Below are 23580 nucleotides of genomic sequence, written 5' to 3' on the forward strand. Positions count from 1 at the left end.
TGTCAAGCAAGAAATAGTGCTTTTTCTTCCTTTTCTTCATCAGTTGTTCAGGTGAATTTATATTAAACAATCATAAACATTAATGTTTTCCTATGTCTACTACTTGCTTCTCATAAACACTTTGAAATTTAATAGTTTAAGCTATTGTCAAGATTATGGCATCTCTTTAAAATATGTCTTGTAATACTTCAGATGCTAAAACGTTTTTAATCAGTTTAATGTTAACATATCTACTTATCAAATTTGTTTCCTCTGTTGAGACATAAGTGACTTTCCAAAATTAGAACTACTCAATGTTTCAGTTGCTAAGCACAAAAAAAAATCTGTTGTTTATGGTATGTTCTCAAAACATTAATATATTCTGAATTATATTAAATAAGAAAAATATGTTTTTCTTACTTTTATTTCAGAAGATATGATCTCATTACTTGCCACACTAAACACAAGCTATGTATTAGTATAGCTAAAAATCATGTATTTTAAGACTACTTTTAGGTAATTCACATAAAATTTATAGTATACCATGAAAAGAACATCTATTTTAATGCTAGCAACTTAAAGCCACATATTGCTTTGAGCATGGATTTCTGTAATTTGCGTTAACAGTGGTTCCTTTCAGTATGGTCTAGCTGCAGAGTCTGACAGACTATGTACCTGGAATGGCAGCAGATGGCACCTATTTCTCCAGTCTGCGTGTACAATTTGTAAATTATTTAATGGGCTAACATGAAAGTCAAGGTATTTGAAATAGGTCAAATGAAGTATCTTGACTTTTGTTTGTGCGTGTGTGTGTGCATGTAGTAGATGTGGCACATACATTAGAGATTAGCAAATCATTAAGGATCCAGAACAGGACCTAGTCTTGGCGATGCTCAGAGCAGCTTTACTGGTAAGGACCCACTCCGAGATGCAGAGTAAGCACTAAGACTAACATACATACACAGAATATTGTTCTTTATTGTTAAAAGAACCATCTCAGTGTCTTCCCTCAAACCACCATCATGTGAAATACTAGAAATACATGCAAACATCAGAAATACATGAAAACATATTTAGATAATAGAATCATCGGTACTTTTTTGCCAAGAGGAAACAGTCTTAGATGAGCCTCACATCCAGGGACTTACTTGCCTTGAATTATATGAAAAAACACAAACTAGAATCTCTTCACTAGCTGAATGCGACAAATATTTTTGATGACAACAGATCTGTTTAACCAGCTTGTAAGTACTCAAAATTTTCTATTACTGATTTTGGATGAAACAGAAGAGAATATGGAAGAACATAAGCAACAAAAGCACTAAAACTACAGAAACATTTGCTAAAAAGCTTATTACTTCTCCCTAATCCTATTTCCTTGTTTACTGTTTGCAAGTTGAACAAAGAAGTTACTGCAGCAAAGACCAATAATACTGTCCCACTCCAACACCCATGTCATTATTATATTTCTCTAATCAGCAGAGGTACAATAATGTGCAAATGTGGGTAAAACTATGATTCCACTGAAGTCAACACCATTGACAAAAAAAGGACAGAATTTCATCCTTAATTTTTAATAGCATTTTAAGGAATAGCAGACAATATCAACACTTTAAGTTAATAACAATTAATTTCATACTCAGCATATAGTAGACCATTACTTCTAAAGCCTGGATTTTTTATAACCCTATTCTCTCTTATTCGTACAGTTTATGCAGGTAAGCAAGATAATTGTGATTTTACAAAACTAGTAGTATGCTTAATACAGAACAAAATTAAAAACAAAACAAAACCAGATTCTTTTAAACAAACATACTTTTCCCATAAATTAATTTATGGGAAATATAATTTTTTCTATTTATATAAAATTTATATATTTATATCACATGCTTAATTTTTCGAACAAAAATCAAATTTACTGCAAGTTTTGCAAGTTTTATTTTCTTCAGTGAAATGTCTTACACTACAAATTACTGTTATTAATAGCTGTGTATCTAAAATCAGCAGTGACTTTTGAGTTAATATCCTATCACCACGACATCTTTTTCAAATCTAGGAAAACAGAGAAACTAATTATGTTTGTGTTATACACAAGAATTTTAGAAAGCTAGTACATTTTCAAAGTGTTCTTGATTCTCTGAGGTAGAATTTTTATTTAGCAATGTATATGTCTAGCCAAAATATTTCACAGTATTTGAAAGGTAGTATTATCACAGCTGGTATAAAAATAATCACACAAAATAATTTCATTGACAAATGCACATAGATTTCTAAAAGTGATTAAACCCAGCAATTTTTGTAAGTTAAAAAAATACTAAATACATTTTTGCACTTTCAAAAATCTGATCATTGTCATTACTACTAGGGTCTGATTAAAACAACTTCAGTGTCACTAAAAGGTGAAAATAATGCCATTTTGTTTTTACAATTGATACAAATTAAAATGTTTATATGACACATTTTCTGAAACAGCTAAAAATCTTTCTCACACACTGAATCCCATGAAAGCAATATACATCTGCACTGATTATATAGCGGGCACGTATCTGGTCACATAAGAGGACAAGAGACATAGTACAAGGCTGGAAGCAGGACTTCCAGCAGGGCTCCTTTAGGTGCAAAGTCTCTCAAAAGAGTTACCTGCAGCCTATGCTACAACATGCTCAGTACTGACTGGATTTAGAGATTAACCATTTGTCACTCTGACACACATAAAGTTTAACTTGCAGCAATAACAAAATACTTGCAATGCGTATTTCATAGCAATATCTTTCACTCAGTTGTCATTGTGGACTTTTTCACTCTGCTCTTTCTGAGTTTTCCTTTTCTCTTATGGTCTCTTCATTTTCCAACTGCTGCTATAATGACTATCCTCACAAGATTTCACACTCCTGGATCTCCAAAACAAGTAGTATAAAGGAAAGTTGCATCAAGATGTAAGCATACAGTTGACCTTTGCAATCTGAGAAAATGTTTAACTTCATAAATCATTAGGTGATAAAACATTTAGTTCTTCTAGCAGCAAGACTGTCCTCCAACACCTTTCTTAATGTATCAGGAAGGAGGAAGAGGTTTATTTGATATTTTAGTAAACCCATAGATTTCACTGACTATATTTGCTCCCTGATCCTTTAAGAAATGCTTACTTTAAAATGCCAGAAGTTTCACGAAGAGAACATTCTACTCTGATTATCAGTAAACAGTACTATTCAGAAATCAAACATGGATCCAGGAACAGGTAACAACAGCTACAGTGAATTAAAAACATTAATTTGATTTAAAAAACCAACCAAACAAAAACCCAACCCCAAACTAACCAACCAACCAACAAAAAAACAAACAAACAAACAAACAAACAAAAAAAACCACCACATTTTGCCTCTGGAAAGTATCTAGTATTGAGTTGTTTGGTTGGATATAATACTCTCACTACCACAATGTAACCTGTTGACTTTCACTTACGCTTATTTCAGTTATGTAGGTCTCATTGCCTTTGCATTAGTTTTACAGTGCAGTGATTTCTTTAATTTCCTAATAACTACAAGCTTCAAAACTGAAAGTTGTGAAAAACAACATGCCTAATTATTATGCTGTGCATTGAGAGACTTACCTACACATTTACAAATGTAAACTGTATCTAACACCAAAAAAATTCAATAAATGTTGAGCATCATTTCCCTAAGAATGAAAAAAAAGTACTGCAGAATAAAACAACCAACCAACAAAAAAAGCATTCAAAAGGCAAATAATAATATAATATTCCAGTGTTTTTTAATAATGTTTGCTTAGACTCTGAAATACTACATCATATTCTTTATTTCCTTCTGCTTTAATTTATTCTCTGACACACAAAAATACTACTCAGTATGCTGCCCTTGTCCTGCTTTCCAGGATCTAGAATGGAACATTAATAGGAGAGAAAGGCACTTGATTGTGGTAAGCGTGTGATAATAATCAGTATATTGATGTATTTTTCACTGTTTCTTTGAAACATTATCAAGTATTAATGACAAAAAGTTAACTTTTCTGTGTGTGCTGAGTTTATTGTAATGGTATCTTGTCTTGTAAAATAGCACACCCTGCAGTCCTTGAAGAAGCCCTATTATAACAACAACATGTCACCCAGTCCTTATCTTAAATTTGTAAGCTTTTTTTATATGGAAGATTATCTGTTTTGATCATTAGTATTCATGCAGCTTTGTCAAAGAACTAAATTCTCTTTCTTTAGTGCAATGCATTAGTAAACAGAGAATACAATATAAAATGCATTACCATCATCAGTGACACCTTTTCTCATATTTCAGCATGTGCTTGTTGTAAAAGAAATGTAGATGATCACCGCAGAGAGGTAAAATCACACTACAGAACCACAGATCCCTGTAATCTAAACCTAACTACTGCTGTAAAATAAAATTTTGTATAACTCCAGCAAATATCACAGGGTTAAAAGCCTTTGCCGTGTGTTGACTGCTTATATGTTTTCTATCATGTCTTTGCAATTTAGCCAAAAGAAAGAACCCATAAGGAAATACTTTGGTAAAAGAACTGTAAAGAACGGACTACATAAGTATGACAATCAATCTCAGATCTCTTCACCTTTTGAAGAAATCAATATTTTTGTTAAAGTATCTTTTCTGCAGCTTGAAGATTTTAATTCCTACTACTGCTTTCAGATTACTTACTCTCTAGCTTCTACAGCTAATATCTAATAGAATTTAATTGTAATTACAGATTACAGTGCCATATTGCACCATCCACTTTTAAACAGCATTCCTTAGTGGAATCAATGAGGAATACTGCTTAAAAATAAATAGTACAACGTGGCTTTATGTCATGTAGATAAAATTGATTATGCATGTACGAATACAATAAAAACTTAAGAATAACAGTGCATAAACTCTGACCTCAAAATCCCCTCAGAAATTCAGCAACTTACTAAAGCAGGGCCTGAATCATTAACAGAAACTGGAGAAATTATGACAATATTAAAAACAAAGAAATAAACAACAAAAACAACAAACCAAACAGATAAATTCTTAGTAGCAACTTAAAAAAATAATTAGGAAATGTAGAAATGCAAAATCAGGAGGAACTATCTAGATATTACAGAAAAAACTTAAAGGATCAAACATCAAATGTGAGTTTCGATACAACATTGATGTAGACAAAGACACTTCTAAGCCAGGCTTTCATATTTTAGACATAAAAGGTAACATTTCTGCTCCATTCAAGAGTGGTAAAGTCTGAGCAGGAATATCGCATCAAGTTTTTGCCATTTAAAAAGAAAAAAAAAAAAAAAAAAGAAGAAAAAAAAGAAAATAAAAGAAAGAAAAAAAGAAGGTTCTCATATGATCTAGCAGGAACTTCTGAAACGATTGGTTTTGTTTAGTCTCCAAAAGCAAAGAAACAGACCATGGACAGACTGGTCACTTTTCGTGGTAGATTGAGATAAAGATTAGAGAAATTATTTTTTCTCTTCGTCCATAAATGACAGGACAAGAAATGACTGCCAACAATTTTAGTAAGATCAATTAATTTTACATATTCTTATAACTACTTTTGGGAAGTTATTGAATTTTTTGGTGGTTCCTGGAAGAAAATGACATATATATATATATATCTGTCATAATGGGTTAAGTATATCTAAGCAGACATGAGACGATACTTCACCTTTTTATAATTGGTTATTATCTATCTATATTAATTGACTGTAGCATGACATAGGGCTACATTCCATTTTCTCAGTGCTAGCAATACTAAAACTGCAAACTGAACTGTTATGGTGTGATAGGCTGTTTTATTTTTTCTAGAAGAGGAAGGATAGTATTTCAGGTTGAAAGGCAGAACTCGTAAAGAAAAAAAAGAGTTTATGAATAAAGAAGTATAAAATGGGAGAAGTTCCAGAAGGCAATTCTTCCCGAATTAAAAAAAAAAGTAATAAGGAAGTTTTCTGAAAGATGTATAATCAAGAAAATATGCCTTATAAGGAAATATACCTTTCTGAAGGTATGAGAAGCAGATTTTATACAGTTGAATATATGTTTTTACATTCAGGGGAAAAAGTAGAAAGGAGAATAGGTTTAGCCTAACATTAAAAAAAAAAAATTGCTCTCAATTTAATGATTAATGATTATTAAATATCATTTTTTTTTTCTTACGAACTGTGGTGTGTACAATTTTAAAAATTTCTATATAGTTTTCTTTGATATTGAAATCACATTTCTTAAAATTGGTCTACTAAATTTACTCATTTTAATCAAATCTATGGAAAGTCTGAAATGAATTTTCAGATATGAACTGAGAAGTGGCAGAAGGTCAAAATCTTACACATTTTCTGCTGCAGAATGTGATCCCAGCTGATGGCTCCTTCATAATATTGGCTGTTATCCAAAATATTGTCTATTTCTAAAATGCAGTTAGCTGGAAATTAGACATATTTCTCTTCCTGTACCAGCTGAGTTAAGCCATGTCAATTTTAGATGGACAGTATAGTGCAGAAGCATAAAATCAAAATCCTCTGCTACTATTTGAATTGTCAGAGTATAAGAAAAAAAGTATAAGAAAGAAAATTAAAGAAAATTTGAAAAGTGAGAGCCCTACTTTTTATAATAAAAAATCATATTCTATATAATGTTTCAATTTCTAAATGTCAGGGTAGAGCTACACATCAGGAATTATTTGTTATCAAAGACTGTAGATGTCAAAATATCTAGTAGTTAAGCATAATCAGGTATTAAATAAATATGTTTAATATATTAATATAATATATTAATAATTTTTGATAAAACTAAAAAAAACCCTGAAATTAGGCTGAAATTAGATTTCTTGTTAAATCACTATTCAACAGATGCACTAGCAAATTTTGAATCTAAACTAGCTAAATTATTGAGAATTATTACTCTTAATTCTTGACTTTTCTACTAAAAATGCAACAAATATTTTTCTGTAAGAAAAACAATTCAACAGGTATCTCTGTCATAAATTAATTTCCAGTGTGGTATAGTATCCTAGACTCTTAAGTGATGTTTAGTGCACTAATTTATCCTTCTTAACTTTTGGAGGGAGTGTATGTGGCTCACAAAGGTCACACTGAGTGATCACATGGCCTTTCTGCAATAGGCAAGGTGAGGTGCTTCCACTCGTTTTTGTTTCTTACTGCACCAGAGATCTCTTGCTCCAGTTGATAAATGCACTAGAACTCTGTGAGATACATTTCCAGGAGTCTGGCTCACTTCAGAAACACTCAATGAATAAGGTTGTGGTTCCTTCATTTAAGTAATGTTTTATTTAGTCTTTGCCAATAAAATGCAGTTAGAGTAGCAGGCTCTGAGAATGGAGCCTTCTATTACAAGAAAATGTTGACTAACATATTTTGTGCTAGATTAAAAGTCTTTGCAATGAAACAGTCTCTGCTCATAACAAGTGGAGGTGGAATTGGTCTTTGCAGTCAGCCTGTGCTTCAGTACATTTTCATTCCTCTGAAAGAGCACCTCAGAGTTACAGCTTCCACAGCTGAAAAACAATAACTAAATAAAAATTTAAAAATTCTTTTCAAGTCAACCCTCTGCAGCAAATCTTTGACATTATTTATGGAACTTCTGGAGGAAAACAAAAAATAATTCTAAAACAATTTCTCTACCAACAAAATAAATGAATGAAAAATAAAAGAAAAGAAAATTTGCAGTAGTAGAGCCTTCTGATGGAGACCATTTCAGAGTTTTATAAGTCTATTTAGATAGCAAGAGGAAAAGAAATGTGTAGAAGTAAAAATAACTCAGAGATTAATGAAGTTTGACACATTTTTACCTACAATAGCAGAACTGAGATATTGAGTCATGAGAAAGTATGAATGAAAGATGTGTAAAGATTTACAGGTCTCTTCACAAGAAATAATAATCTCTTTCACTCAGAAGCTTTTTCTTTTTTTTTTTTTTTTGAGACCATACGGCGACTGTGTTCTTTGTTTACTACCTGTGCATTCTTTATGTCTATATTAGATATCAGTACTTATTTGGTTTAAGGAGAATCATTCCTATTATTTGATGATGAGTGTAATGACTGCTTCTAAGTCATTGGATAGACAATGCAGTTGAGGTCTTACTGAGAATATTTTTTTCTTCCATAACCTTAATGGACAAGGACACACTTAAAACATCATTTCATTACGTGGAAGAAGAAACCTACAGGATGTGATGATGAAAGTTAAAATTCTGAGCTTTCTGAAAACTAGCTAACTTTATCAGTTCATTTAGAACTGTACAGAACTCAGAATATGCTTATTACTAAAGAGTTAGTAAATGACATAATCTCCTGAATCTTGTTTTGATAATGACTCTATTTTAGGAGTAGGGAGGCTGTAACGAGTGTATTTCTCATCCAAACATCCTTGATGTTGTTGTATGCTGCCCATCTGCATGTCTCTAGAGTGTCCCTTTACCAAAAAGAGTTTTCTAGTACTTGCAGTGGACCACAATTTTTACAAAGGATAAGATTTTTTCTTCTATTATCTGAGATTGTTACAATATTAGAATGAAACCCTGTAATTCCTTAGGTTTCCAAGTGTTTTCCCATATTTCAAGTGTGTGCACAAATCAGCAGTTTCAAAGGAAACAACAGTAATACTTAATAGATTTCACTTTCAGTTTGAGATCTATAACTAATGATTAACTGAAGTCACTGTAATCTGATCAGCCTCAGCTTTTTTTATCATCATTGCTGTTTATGTTTGCAACACAGACTTTTAAATTAATTTTAAGAAGACAGAAGAAGATAGAAGTCCCTACTTTTCAAAATGCCTTCCTTAAATGATTGTGCCTTTCAGTTTTCAACTGGACTTGTGGGTAATTAAATCTACCATTGGATTGACACTTAGAAAGCGAATATCAGTTTGCTATAACAAACTGTTCTTAAGAGAAAAAAGTCAAACTAGTAAGTTTCCTAGAGAATAAAATGTCATGGTACACCCCAACCAATACTAATTCTAATAGACACAGTTCTGTGGTTAAAAGTGAAAATAGATTAAAATACAAACAGTAGTAACAGCCACCTCAATTCAATTACTTAAATATCTGAGTTAATTCAAAGATTACGTAGGGTCATTCTCAAAGCAGTAACAAATTAAATATGACAATTCAATAATACAACTGAGAGAAAAAGAAATATACTGAAGCACAAATAATCCAAGCAAACGACAGCAGCAAAGCATTGCTGCTTTTAGATAGGTATCTATAAAGGGATAAAGTTTAAAAGAAACAGATTTCCCAAGAGGATGATTCATCTCATCCTGTAGTATTCGGGATATACACGTGCAAGTGCCTGTCTCTCTCAAATGGCAAAAGAAATGTCTTTTAAGGTTATTGTAGAAGAGGCCACAGGTTCACATTTCTTAATTCTAGGTTTCTAATACACAGATGTTTAGTAATCTAGGCACTCTCTATGAGCAGCAGAGGGAAAAACACATACAATTATTCCCACTCCAGAGAACTACTAACCAAAACGTCGAAGAAGTACCAGACTGAAAAAGACACACGAGAGAAAAAGAACAATCCCAAATGCAATCCATAAGTATAATCACATTCACAGTGGAAACAAAAATAATAATTAATTCATCCCAGAAAGTGAGGAACCAGGACCCAATTCACGAGATACAAGAATGAAAAACAGGATAAGATACAACTGTTAGAAATAAAATAAACAGTAGTCAAAATATCTAGTCTACGGAATGAACAGTATATAAGCACAAGTATTGATTAAAAATATAAAATAGAATGTTAATGCAAGATAGACCTTTAAAACAAGCAAAAAACCCCAAAAAACCAACAAAAACAACAACAAAACCAATTTCTGTAGCAGCCAGTTCTATTACTCTGACATTACCAGTAGTGTCTCTCCTAGATTTTGAAAAAAAGTATGGCATGTCAGCACATATAAAGGCGATAAAGGCATTTCAACCACTAGTTACAGATTTATATGACTAAGAATGGCTGTTTTTGTCAATGGGGCCTCTCAGATAACAGTGAAGCTCAGAATTTCCTCAATGTTAAAAATTTCAAATTCTTACTTCTTGGCTGAACATATTATTTACTTCTTTTACGTGTAGCTACTTTCTGATTGTACTGTATCTCTTGCTAATTCTTCAATGATTGATTATATTTAAAGCAAGATTGCAAAAGTTAAATTTCTAGTTTCTAATTTTCTATGCATATCCAAAGCTTTGGGTACATGTAAGGAAAGCAAATGTCTAGGACAGCAGATATGCTAGGGAGGTGAGGCAGAAGAAGAAGTATATGAAAAAGAGGGAGGTAATGGTTTAAAATGACACAGTCCTGACAGTTTCTGTTCCAAGTATATAAAAAAATTACAACAAGACTTGGAAAGACTCCAGAGTCACAGTTTTCATCAGAATCCAAAGAACACCTTTCTTTCAGAGTTGAGTTTCTCAACAGCAGTAATGTGATTTTGCAAATGTGAACACACATTTAGATGAACATCCTGTCCATCTCTCATATGTCCACATAGATTTTAAATAAAATTTTAAGTCCATCTTCAAATAATTTCTGGAGTACCTAAAATCTTTTACTTAACCTTCCTTTTGATTTCTGTAACCTTCCTTTTAATCCCTTGTATTTCAAATATAAAACGAATTCAATATGTTGCATGTGATAGATTTGCAATTAACTGTGCTGGTTAGAAATTATTTAAAAATTTAGAAAGGAACAACTGCTTTTGAGCCCTGCTAAATCTACTATTTTATACTTTTGATTAGTTTAAGAAAAACAATCACTAGAGATAACATGATTTTTGACCTAGTTGGTGACTGTAGTTTTTAGCTTTATAGCTGCAACATAATTCTAAATTCAGTCAACTTGCTGGACTGAAATGCAGGGGAACATACATGTTATCCACATGAAGCAAATGCTGGAAAATCACTATCTTGTTTAGAGTATAATGAAACATCTTAATTGTTTATCTACATCTTTAGCTAATAGCCTTCACTTCTGAACATGCCCAGGACTAGCCTATGGAAGTTAAACTGCACAGTTAAATATTTAAATATCTTTGATAATTCTGTTAAAATGAAGTATTGAACTGATACACAAAAAAATAACTACTTTCTGAAGAAGAGGAATCATAACAGCTTTTTTTTGCTAAGATTTTTAATAATCTTTGAATTATATTAATTGAGGCAATCCTCAATCCCTAGGGATGCCGTAAGACAAAAACAAAGCAAGGTTGCTTATTTTTGTGTGTATGGAAGACATAATCAGAAACTCAGGGAATCTTATTTGCTGCATTTCAAATCACTGAGTTGAAGAAGGCATAAGGTACAGATCTATTTCTCAGTAACAGAAAGACAGATTTAAGGCACTTTGATTAAGCTATTTTAAAGTATTTTTAATTGCACTTCTCAGCAATCTAAGACTGCGTGTTTTTTTTCTTGTACTAAGGATTCCATTTGAGAATATAAATTTTATTTTTCCTTGAACTCTGGGCTCTGAGAAGTAAACTCTCCTATATCTGAAGGCAAGAAGCAAACACTACTTTCATGTCATATTTATTTGTTCTAGTGTTAACACTGACTCATCAGAATATGTCTCATGAGCTAGGATGCTCTATGAGGGAAAAAAAAAATCTTTAAGTATAATCCTGCTAGAATTTTGTTAATCTGTAAAGGTAATTTACCTTACTAGTCAAAGTTAATTGTCTATCATCATATACCTATACTTAGGGTTATTCCTTCTATAAGCATTTATCCTGCAGTTAACAAAAGTGAAATGGATGCACATTTTACTCCTTAGACACACAATATTGAGGACTAATCTTTGTGCAGTTGGCTTTAGATTTGATTATGCAGTAAAATTTTGTGATATCTGTAAACTTTGTCATCTCAATTTTATGTGAAGTTGTATTGGATGGCACAGTTCCCAACACAAATGTGTCTGGGATCTTTATAGTAAGCTTCCTTTATAGCATTTTTTTTAAAAAATTAAATAACATAAAACCTACCATCACACCAACACCTTCCAATTCTTACCTTGTAATCAAATATTAATCCTAACACATTGTATTACATTTCCCTTAAAATATAACCTTTCATTTTGGAAATCTTTTGAAAGTTTTTAAAAATTTAATGATTAAATTATTTTAATTAAATTAAATTAAATGATAAAACTAACTGTTGTTAATTTCATTCATAGGCTTGTTGAGCTCTCAGACTTCCCATTAAGCTCCATATTCCTCTTCAAAAGTTGTATTAATTTTACTTCAAAATGTTAACCATGTTAACCATCTGTTCCTTTTTCTAAACTCTACCAAATTTCTTACTGTGGAAATTGGCCAGTTGTTCATCATGGAAGTTTTTTGACACATTCATCATCTTCCATAACTGAACCTTTCAGTCAACATTTGTACTTCAAACACTTCATATCTAGGCTCTTTCAGAACTACACAGAAAAGACTGTCTCACCCTAGCAACTTGCTATGTTTCTGTTTATTGATTTTCTTCAACATCTATTCTATAACTGCTTCCATTTTGACAAAGTTCCTTAGAGCCAAAGGAATGGTTCTCATGTAGGATGTCTCTGGTAGCCTCAGTAACATAACAACATATTGTAATGTAACATAACATAATGACATAACATAACATCATAACAAAGATAACATCATAATTTACTTAGCTTGTCTGCAATTATATTTTCTTTGAATATATTTTTGACCTTGAACTTCTGTTGATACTTCAATAAGTTTCCTAATTTTCTCATCTCCAAAAAAGTGTTTTAGGGGTTAGATTAGGTTCACATGTTGTAAAGTTGTTTCTCAAAACCCCATTGGCCACATTTTCTACTAACCTTATTTGAACATGATTTAATTTTCTTGGCATACTTATTTTAATTTATAATAGATTCCTTGAGTGTGTTGTTTCACCACTTCTTTTAGTGATACTTTTAGTTTTGCTTCTGATTGGTGAGACTCTAAATTGGTATTTCTACATGATTTCCAGGTCACTAGTAAATAACTTTTCACTGTTGTCTTCAAATTCATTTCAATGAGCTTCCTCAGTTCAGTATAGTTCCCCATAAAAAATCAATAACTACTTCTAGGTTTTTTCACATCCTTTCCTCCCAGGTTGTCCAATTTGAGTGCATTAAAGGCAATTTGGCTACATTCTGAGCACATTATTGTCACATTTCACAGAATCACAGAATGTTAGGGATTGGAAGGGACCTCAAAAGATCATCTAGTCCAATCCCCCTGCCAGGGCAGGAACACCTAGGTGAGGTTACACAGGAAGGCGTCCAGGCGGGTTTTGAATGTCTCCAGAGAAGGAGAATCCACAACCTCCCTGGGCAGCCTGTTCCAGTGTTCCGTCACCCTGACTGAGAAGAAGTTTCTTCTCAAATTTAAGTGGAACCTCTTGTGTTCCAGCTTGAACCCCTTACCCCTTGTCTCACTGTTGGTTGTCACAGAGAAGAGCCTGGCTCCATCCTCGTGACACCCACCCTTTATATATTTATAAACATTGATGAGGTCACCCCTTAGTCTCCTCTTCTCCAAGCTAAAGAGACCCAGCTCCCTCAGCCTTTCCTCATAAGGGAGATGCTCCACTCCCTTCATCATCTTTGTGGCCCTGCCGCTGGACTCTCTCCAGCAGTTCCCTGTCCTTCTTGAACTGAGGGGCCCAGAACTGGACACAATAATCCAGATGAGGTCTCACCAGGGCAGAGTAGAGGGGAAAGAGAACCTCTCTCGACCTACTAACCACCCCCCTTCTTATACACCCCAGGATACCATTGGCCTTCTTGGCCACAAGGGCACAGTGCTGGCTCATGGATATCCTGCTGCCCACCAGGACCCCCAGGTCCCTTTCCCCTACACTGCTCTCCAACAGGTCATTCCCCAACCTATACTGGAACCTGGGGTTGTTCCTGCCCAGATGTAAGACTCTACATTTTCCCTTGTTATATTTCATTAAATTTTTCCCCGCCCAACTCTCTAGCCTGTCCAGATCTCGCTGGATGGCAGCACAGCCCTCTGGCGTGTCAGCCACTCCTCCCAGCTTGGTGTCATCAGCAAACTTGCTGATAGTACACTCAATTCCCTCACCCACGTTGTTGATGAATATATTGAATTGTATTGGTCCCAGAACTGACCCTTGAGGGACTCCACTAGATACAGGCCTCCAACCAGACTCCGCCCCATTGACCACGTCTCTCTGGCTTCTTTCCTTCAGGTAGTTTGCAGTCCACCTCACTACCCGATCATCCAGTCCACACTTCCTCAGTTTTGTTGTGAGGATGCTGTGGGAGACGGTGTCAAATGCTTTACCGAAGTCAAGATAGACCATATCCACTGCTCTGCCATTGTCAATCCACCTTGTTACGTCTTCATAAAAGGCTATGAGGTTGGTCAAACATGACTTCCCTTTGGTGAAGCCATGTTGACTGTCCCTGATGACCCTCTTATCCTTGATATGCCTTAAGATGGCACCAAGGATAAGGTGTTCCATCACTTTCCCAGGGATGGAAGTGAGGCTGACCGGTCTATAGTTGCCTGGGTCTCCCTTCTTACCCTTTTTGAAGACCGGAGTGACATTTGCTTTCCCCCAGTCCTCAGGCACCTCTCCCGTTTCCCAAGACTTGGCAAAGATGATGGAGAGTGGTCCAGCAATGACTTCAGCCAGCTCCCTCAGCACCCGCGGGTGCATCCCATCTGGACCCATGGATTTATGCATGTCCAGATTGCTTGACTGGTCCCTAACCCAGTCCTCATCAACTAAGGCAAACTCCTCCATTGCCCTGCCTTCCTCTGGGGCCTCAAGGGTACGGGGCTCCTCAGGACAGCCTCCGGCAGAGTAGACAGAGACAAAGAAGGCATTCAGTAATTCTGCCTTCTCTGTATCTTCTGTCACCAGGGCACCCATCCCATTCATCAGTGGGCCTACATTGTCTCTGGTGTTAGTTTTATCTGCCATGTATTTGAAGAAGCTCTTTCTGTTGTCCTTGACCCCTCTTGCCAGGTTTAACTCTAAGGAGGCCTTAGCTTTCCTAGTTACCTCCCTACATCCCTTAACAACAGCCTTATATTCTTCCCAAGTGGCCAGCCCCTCATTCCATGATTTGTAAACCCATTACTCTTATTGAGAAAATCTGCTCTGTTTTAGGCCAGCTGTTTCTCTAGTCATTTGATACTTTTAATGCTGAAATAAAAAGATGTTAGCTGAATCACTAATATTTGAACTGAGGGTAATTAAAATATCACTGTAATGTTCTCTGACCTTCAGTTACTTAGATGTGCTTTCAATTGTAACTCTAAATATAGCTTAATATCTGAATATATCTTTTACTAAAAATTAACCCATGAACCAAACCAGTGTATTTCCTGCCGTTCTCCATAAGTAAAGTTTTAAACAATCAACTTAGTAATTGATTATCAAAACAATAGAAAAATACAAAATGAAGTGCAGTACAATAGGGAAGGAAATGTAGCCTAAATTCATAACAACGAAACAACTTCTGCATTGGCTGGAGTACACAAATGTGTGTTAGATAAATTTGTGATGCATTATATGAACTTCTGTTAGCAGACAGCTACTCTTCAGTATATAAAAACCCATATATAATAAAAGGGTTCCAGTGAATGCCTAAAAACTAGAAGGAAAGTTTTCTTTTGGAAGGTACTGTTCCTTCAAGAGAGTGTGACATCAGAAAAAAAAGCAGTTATGCATGCAGCTTCTGAGTGAAAGATCAAGAACCATGAGATCTTAAAAGAGGTGTCTGTCCTCTAAATTGTCCAATGACTTTATCAGGCTAGTCAACATGGATTCATCAAGGGCAAATCATGTTTGACCAACCTGATAACCTTCTATGATGGTATGACTGACTGGGTAGATGAGGGGAGAGCAGTGGATGTTGTCTACCTTGACTTCAGCAAGGCTTTTGACACCGTCTCTCGCAACATTCTCATAGGTAATCTCAGGAAGTGTGGGGTTCCATGAGTACACTATGAGATGGATCGAGAGCTGGCTAGGTGGCAGAGCTGAGACGATTGTGATCAATGGTGCAGAGTCTGACTGGAGGACGTAGTTAGTGGGGTTCCCCAGGGGTCAGGGGTCATTGTTAGATCCAGTCCTGTTCAACCTGTTCATCAATGACCTGGATGAAGAGACTGAGTGCACCCTCAGCAAGGGTGGTACCATACCAAACTGGGAGGAAGGGCTGATACACCAGAAGGCTGTGCTGCCATCCAGTGAGACCTGGAGAGGCTGGAGGGCTGGGCAGAGAAGAATCTGATGAAATTCAACAAAGGCAAGTGTAGGGTCCTGTACCTGGGGAAGAATAACTCCAGGAACCAGTACAGGTCAGGGGCTGATCTGCTGGAAAGCAGCATTGTGGAGAAGGACCTGGGAGTTCTGGTTGACAACAGGTTGAACATGAGTCAGCAGTGTGTCCTTGTGGCCGAGAAGGCCAGTGGTATCCTGGGATGCATTAGGAAAAGTGTGACCAGTAGGCTGAGGGAGGTTATCCGCCTCCTCTACTCTGCCCTGGTGAGGTTGCATCTGGAGAATTGCATCCAGTTCTGGGCTCTCCAGTTTAAGAAGGACAAGAAATTACTGGAGGGGGTCCAGTGGAGGTCTACGAAGATGACTAGTGGTCTGAAGCATCTTTCTTATGAGGAGAGACTGAGAGACCTGGGTCTGTTCACCCTGGAGAAGAGAAGGCTGAGAGGGGATCTTATCAATGCCTATAAATATCTCAAGGGTGGGTGTCAAAAGGATGGGACCAGACTCTTGTCAGTGGTGCCCAACAATAGGATGAGGGGCAACAGGCGCAGACTGAAGCGTAGGAGGTTCCAACTTAATGTGAGGAGAAACTTTAATGGTGACAGAGCACTGGACCAGGCTGCCCAGAGAGGCTGTGGAGCCTCTTTCCCTGGAGACATTCAAAACCTGCCTGCATGCATTCCTGTGTGATCTGCTCTGAGTGAACCTGCTTTAGCACATGAGCTGGACTAGATCATCTCCAGAGGTCCCTTCCAACCCCAACCATTGTGTGACTCTGTGATTCTGTGATCTTGTGATCATTCTTATAGTAGGTCAACTAACTGCTATATGTAGCCCAGCCAAGAAGGAAAATAAAACTGAATTCCATTTTAAAACAATGTGGCCTCTTAATTGCAGGTTTTTCTATTCCACAGAACCCTTCCCTAGTCCCCATTCTGACAGTCAATGTGAAGTGACAAAACTTGTGCAAAGAATGAAATTTGAGTCTTATACATGTAACCACCAACATATCCCACCAAATAAATCTTCTTCCAGTTGAGTGGGTTACTGTAGTCTAATTAGAGAAGAATGAGGATGATCAGACTGCTGCCCAAGGTTAAGTGAGAAACATGCATATTTATCAGGTATAGCCAGTGCAGATGACTGGATCAGTTTCTTTAGCTCCAGTTATTAATTAATTGACTTACCTTGATTACTGACTGATACTACATAATCCTGTCCTACTTCAGTGTCTCACAGGTATTGGAAAATAAACATTTGCTTATCTGTGTGAATAAATGGTAGTGATTTTTTTTTTCCTTCTAACAACATAATATCTTGCAGCCATGTTGTCTGTTCTAAAAAATCTTGAAAGAAAAATAGGTACCTACGATGTCTATATTTAATACAGAAACAAGCATATATTTACTTAAACATTACTTAAAAAGCTGTCTCTCCACCTGAAAACATAGAATGGCATAACATTTTTTTTTTAGGAATAATGACATTTTTCACTCTTCTCCTGGAAAATTTACATATTCAAATCAAACAAACAAATGTCAGTGTTTAATATTCTAAATGAAAAAAAAAATCACGTACTTTATTCTGCATTTTCATCTATGCTTTCTATATACTTTTATTGACAAAAAAATTAGAAAACATTTGCCAGTTAATTTACATATATTCTCATTACATGTTGTTCTCAATAATACTAAAGTTCCCTGCTTTCCTTGCTTATTCGTGATGTTTATTCAAACTAACAGTTGCATGTAAGCAGATATGTTTAAAATTGTGGCTTGGATATACATGCTTGATTGCATATATATTTTTTGTAGTAACAAACAAAAAAAATAAACCTAAAAAAAATTTAACATTTACATAGCTTAAACTGTTTCTCCTTTCTAAAATCTCCTTCATTAAACTAGACTTCCAAAAATTGGCAGCAAAGTTAGTTCGACAGCAGATTAAGTACCTGGTTTTATGGTGTACTCTATTTAACTAATTCCTTAAATACCTTGGAAACTAGGATTCTCTGGCAGCTAATTTTCATAAGGTTTTTGTAATTAACTACTATTCTTCATTTCTTATGGTTTATTTACCATCACATTACACTAGTATTTCTTAAAGGAAAGTTTGGAAAAATTACATCCAGCACTTATTATTCAATGGACATTGTAAAGCCATATTATGAATTCCAAATGTCAGACATTCAAAGCAATGCTTGTTGTGGGTATATCTATGTGTCTATGTCCTGTCCCAGTCACAGTAGTATATAAGATCACAGTTGAAGATGTTACAAACATACCATCACCTTAATTCTGCCATTGACTAACTTTTTGGTGTTAGATTTTTCAGTCTTTTTAAATGTAAATACATCAGTTTATTACGCATAATAATAAATAATATTATCTAATAATAAATATAATTTTTATTATTTTAAAGGACAAACTTTCCCTCTCTACACACTTCATCTTGCCTCTCGTGTCATTTCGTTCTTCACAAATTTAAAAACAAAGTCATGCAAACTTAATAGACTAACTGGTTACATTGCACAGTACCATAAACACAGCCACTCCAGGGGGCTATGGCTTTTTTTTTTTTTTTCACTACTGATTTTACAGATTTTATTTATAAATATTTAAGGGGATTATTGAGTAGTTTTAAAATAAAAGCATCAGTCTTGTCTTCTTGTTTTATGGTGTAAATGTCATGAAGTTGAATTTTTCACCTACTCAAAGATGTTGTGCAAGCATAACATTGCATGACAGATGTGCACAACATAAGAAAAATAACAGTTATATCTTGCATGAATACTCATTTAAGAAAGGTTTCTGAAGTAGACAGTGAAGAAAACTATTCAGAACAACCCCTAGATACTGAAAATCCCAGAGCAGGTGGCACGTCCTGTTCATATGTCCATGACAATTAATGAATCTCATTCTGTAATATCATTTAGCTAGTCATAATTCAAACATAAAATTAGTAGGGATAAATTTATTTTAAATCAAAGTGTTATGCATCAAGAAGAGATAAATGGATGACTACAGTTGCAGCATCACCTATGCCACCTTTTCCATGTGTTTTAATACCTTTAGTACTTTTACTACCTTAGTGGAATGCCAACAAAGTTAGGTCTTTGCTTTCCGATACACAGTAACTCTCTCAGTGCCTTCATGCCACTCTTTATATCATAAATACCAAACATTTAAACTCCTGTCATCCTCAGTTTCTGTCAGAGGCCCTTTCCTAACATGAGAAAGATAGACATTCAACTTATGAGAATTAATTTCCGATTCTGCAAGAATTCTTCTTTAGTGATTATATGCCATCCTGGCTTTGTATCTTCACTGTATCTCTGCTTCTCTTCTGCTATCTCATTCAATTCTCTGTCACCTCCAAAATATGAAAACCATGTGTTTACTCCAGACTTAATTCTCTGCCACAGATGCATTATTTTAAAGCAAATTAATCTTATTGAAGAACAAGCCTCTTGCCAAGAACGGGCACATAAAACACAAGAAATAATTAAAAGGTACTTACGTACAGCTAGTTTTGATGAAACAAACAAAAAAAAGCAGTAACTGTAGCCAACCCAAAATACGACTACTACTATTGAACTACAGTATTCCTGTAATAATGTCTGACACTGATCTCAGTTATATGTGCATTTGATCTGCTCTATTAGAAACAAGATTTTTTGTCTAGAAATATATTTTGTTTGGTTTCTTTTTTAATAAATATGAAAATGTTAAATACCACAGATAGAAGTTAATGAATGTTAGGCTTCTAACAACTGGTTTGTGCCTTTTAAAATCTGCTTTTCAATTACTTAAATATGACAGTTGAAGATTTGGGAACATTATCAAGCATTCTACGTTTGTACACCGAAAATGCACAATAGGACAAAAAATATTAATGAAAGTTCCAGCTGCTTTGATCAAAATCTTCACATTCAAAATATTATAAACACAAACAGAAGCCTTCATTCTTATATGTGTGAAATGGACCTTCACAAGCCAGTTGTATCTGTTCTTTTAACATACTTGAGCATTTTTCAGAAATATAAATTAGATTGCCTAGAAATTAAACCTCCTCTTTACCTAACTATCCTAAATGAAAATAGTCAAGAAAGTATTTTAGTCTAATGTACCTTAATCTTTTATCTTCTTTTATGACAAGAACATTTTCAGTTCTGTGTACTACTGTCAATGATGATGAAAATGATACTTTTCATTTTTTTTCTTGCAATTTGTAATAGCACTTAATCTGACTATGATTTATCATGTAAACAACTGGCTGAGTAAAGTTATGATTTCAAAAGACCGCACTGGTATGCAATAGCCACAGAAAAATCAAAGCTTCACTATGTAAAGAGTTCATAAAGTGAGACCTATAAAGCCTCTGATTAAATAATCAATATTGAATGACTGATGAAAAAGCTGTCAGTATTTAAGGTATTTCAAAATAGTAAATAGTAAGATTACATGCAGTCATCCATCCTAAAACTTTTCAGATATAAACCTGAGCTGTCTCAAATAGCTGTGACAATTTTAATACAGATATAAAGAAAAAAAATGATACAGAAAAGTAGGATTTACCACAAAAAACAGGTGTTTCCTCTGACATTTCAGAAGTTCTTAGGGACGTGGTTTAGTGCTAGAGTTAGGTTAGGTTAGGTTATGGTTGGACTTGATGACCCTGAGGGTCTCTTTCGACTGAAACGATTCCATGATTTTATGATGGGCCTGCAGGAACCCCTCTTCCCAGCTCCTAGTAATGTGAATTATCCTCCAGGTCATATGACAGAGGAGTGGACATGTAGTTCAAGATCATCTCGCCTTTCTCATAATTCATATGCATATGGATTTTAGTGTGGTCTTTAAACACTAAACCACCATGGCTATAGTATGTAATTGTGTACATAAGACTAGGAATTAAGATTTCTTGTTGCAATCATAAGTAAGAATGTTTCTGTTGCTCTTCAATATCATGGTATGGAATTTTTCTGTGAGCAATCCCAGGACTTTTTGGTATTCTTTTAAAGAAAAGACAGATAGTACATATGAATATTCTGAATACTGATCTTTTGTTGCCAAGAGAAAGAGAATAAATCATAGGCAGTTCATGACAATATTTGAGATTGTTAGATATATCTTTCAGATTGAGATGTTTTGAAGCCTGGATTCAAATATTTCCAAGGATTAAACAACATATTATAATGAAACACAGCAAATTTTTTCAGCGATCCATAAATTATTTCTTCTAGTGGGAACAAGGCTTTTACACTCAGTCATAAATGTGATTTCCCATCACATGGCTTTTTGTTATTCTGTAAACTATTGTTGCTTGCTACCAAGAATTTTAAATTAACTATAGCTGGTGAAGCTAAGAGAAATCATTATTCATCCTCTCTGTCATAGCAATATTGCGTCTGCATATGTTAATTACATCCTGTTCTTAACATCCACCATGAAATGCCAAATAGCTTAGCATATTAGCCTGGATAATCTTTGCATGTGTTCATAAAATAATGAAGCTAATGAGTTGGTTCACTTCCCACACCCATTAGAGAGGCTCAAGGTCATTTTAAGTCATTGTTTCAACCAAATGCAAGTCATGCCTAATGCACATAGGACTAGGCCATAAAAAATATTTGGGGCATAAAGGTATAATTGCAAAAATATCAGCTTTATTCACTGAACAGATTTTGGAAAACTGATCCTCTATGATACTGAAAGCCTCTGCTCGGCTTTTATCTCACTCCAAAATAATCAGTTATTGACTTTCAGGGTCTATGGATGCTCATATTTCCTAGTTTTGCACATTCCCAGGAAAGCAAGTTTTGACAGTCTGAGCAATTAATCAGCCAGTTCATACTGAAGCCTGACCAGACCCAGAATATCAGTGTTCCTCAACAAATATTTCCTATGGGTCTTGATGTGCCAGAGATTTTCAAAAAATGCTTAAAGCCATTCCAAATGGTTGCCCTTCCAATGTAATTGAGCCGTGGCCTTCATTTTCTTTGAATTCGGAATGGAGAATGTATTTTTGCCCACATTTTATCTAAAAGGCTACACTTTAGAACAAGGCCCATAACTCCTTCCTCTACATGAGCCATCCAAACTCACCTACTGTCTCTCAGGAGTGTGCCTTAAGTTATGCCAAGTTATTCAGAATGGGTATAGAAATGGTACTCCTCCTCTGTTGAGATCGTACTATTCAGTGAAAATATTCATATTAATTGCAACAAGAATTTAGGGGACTTTGGACTCCTGTACCAGTTTCACTCTCATGCTATCCATGTTATTTATCTAATCATTTTCTTTGTGGAAGTGATCAAATATTACTGACACAAATTCTCTTAGAAGAGAAAAAGCTTTTCTATGTTCTTTGAATGATATTCTTTACAAGACCAATTCTATACATTGTAAAGCATGTCCCTTGAGTCCAGAGAGCCATCTGGAGTGTTGAAAGTTCTCTCTGCCTCTCCTCTGACCTACTTAGCTCTAAACATGAGCAAAAGGAGAATACTCATTAGTAATATTTCTCTTTTCCATATTCTGAGATGCCTCACTCCCCTTATAAAGCTGTATGGCTAAATATGGCTCAAAAGAATCTGGATTCTAAATTGATATTAAAAATGTAAAAGTTTTGAGAGAATGACAGATAACTTTTTTTTTTTACTTCATACTTAAAGCATCAAAATATAACACGTATAAAGGGGTTTTCAGGTTCTCATTTATTTTTTTTCTCAAAAATAAATTAAAAAATGGAAAAAAATACATATACTGAGGTGTACTGTATAATGCATTTCACTATAACCCTATCAGTTTCAATGGAGTTTCAAAAAATAAAACTGCCAAAACAGAGGAATCTCATTTCTCTACTAAGCAAATTTTTTAATGTAGGTAAGACTGGTGGTCAGGAGGCAAAATTAAGCTCTCAAACTGTTTCTGGCATCTCCATGTTACTGAAAGCTAATCAGTTGATATTGTCTTTCTCACAGCTATATAAATGTTCTGCTTTTCTTGAGACAAATCCTGCAAAAGTGGAAAGCATTGATTATATGGTAAAAATATAATATATCACAGCAACTTATCTACAAACCTCTGTCAACTCTGAACTGGAGGAAAAAGCAATAAAAGAAAAACATGTGAAAATTGCAAAGCTACAACATTTTTATGGACCCTGCTTTGTGACATCACTTTCTAAAGAAGCATGGGGTTTGCCATCTTTGAAATAAGGTCTTGATCATGCAGGAAAAAAAAAATGGTCTGGTTAGAATCAGTGACAGATATGCCCTACCCCATTCATTATGAGATACTTTTTCTTTTCCTTTTATA

The 23580-nt window shown here is 34.8% G+C and overlaps 1 protein-coding gene across 4 annotated transcripts in view; it reads right to left on the minus strand.

Annotated features, from left to right (window-relative positions):
* CSMD3 (CUB and Sushi multiple domains 3) overlaps positions 1–23580 on the minus strand; it is a 647755-nt gene that overhangs the window by 150892 nt on the left and 473283 nt on the right. The window lies entirely within an intron of this gene.

This window comes from Caloenas nicobarica, chromosome 2 (assembly GCF_036013445.1).
Source record: "Caloenas nicobarica isolate bCalNic1 chromosome 2, bCalNic1.hap1, whole genome shotgun sequence".
In the NCBI taxonomy this organism is placed as follows: domain Eukaryota; kingdom Metazoa; phylum Chordata; class Aves; order Columbiformes; family Columbidae; genus Caloenas; species Caloenas nicobarica.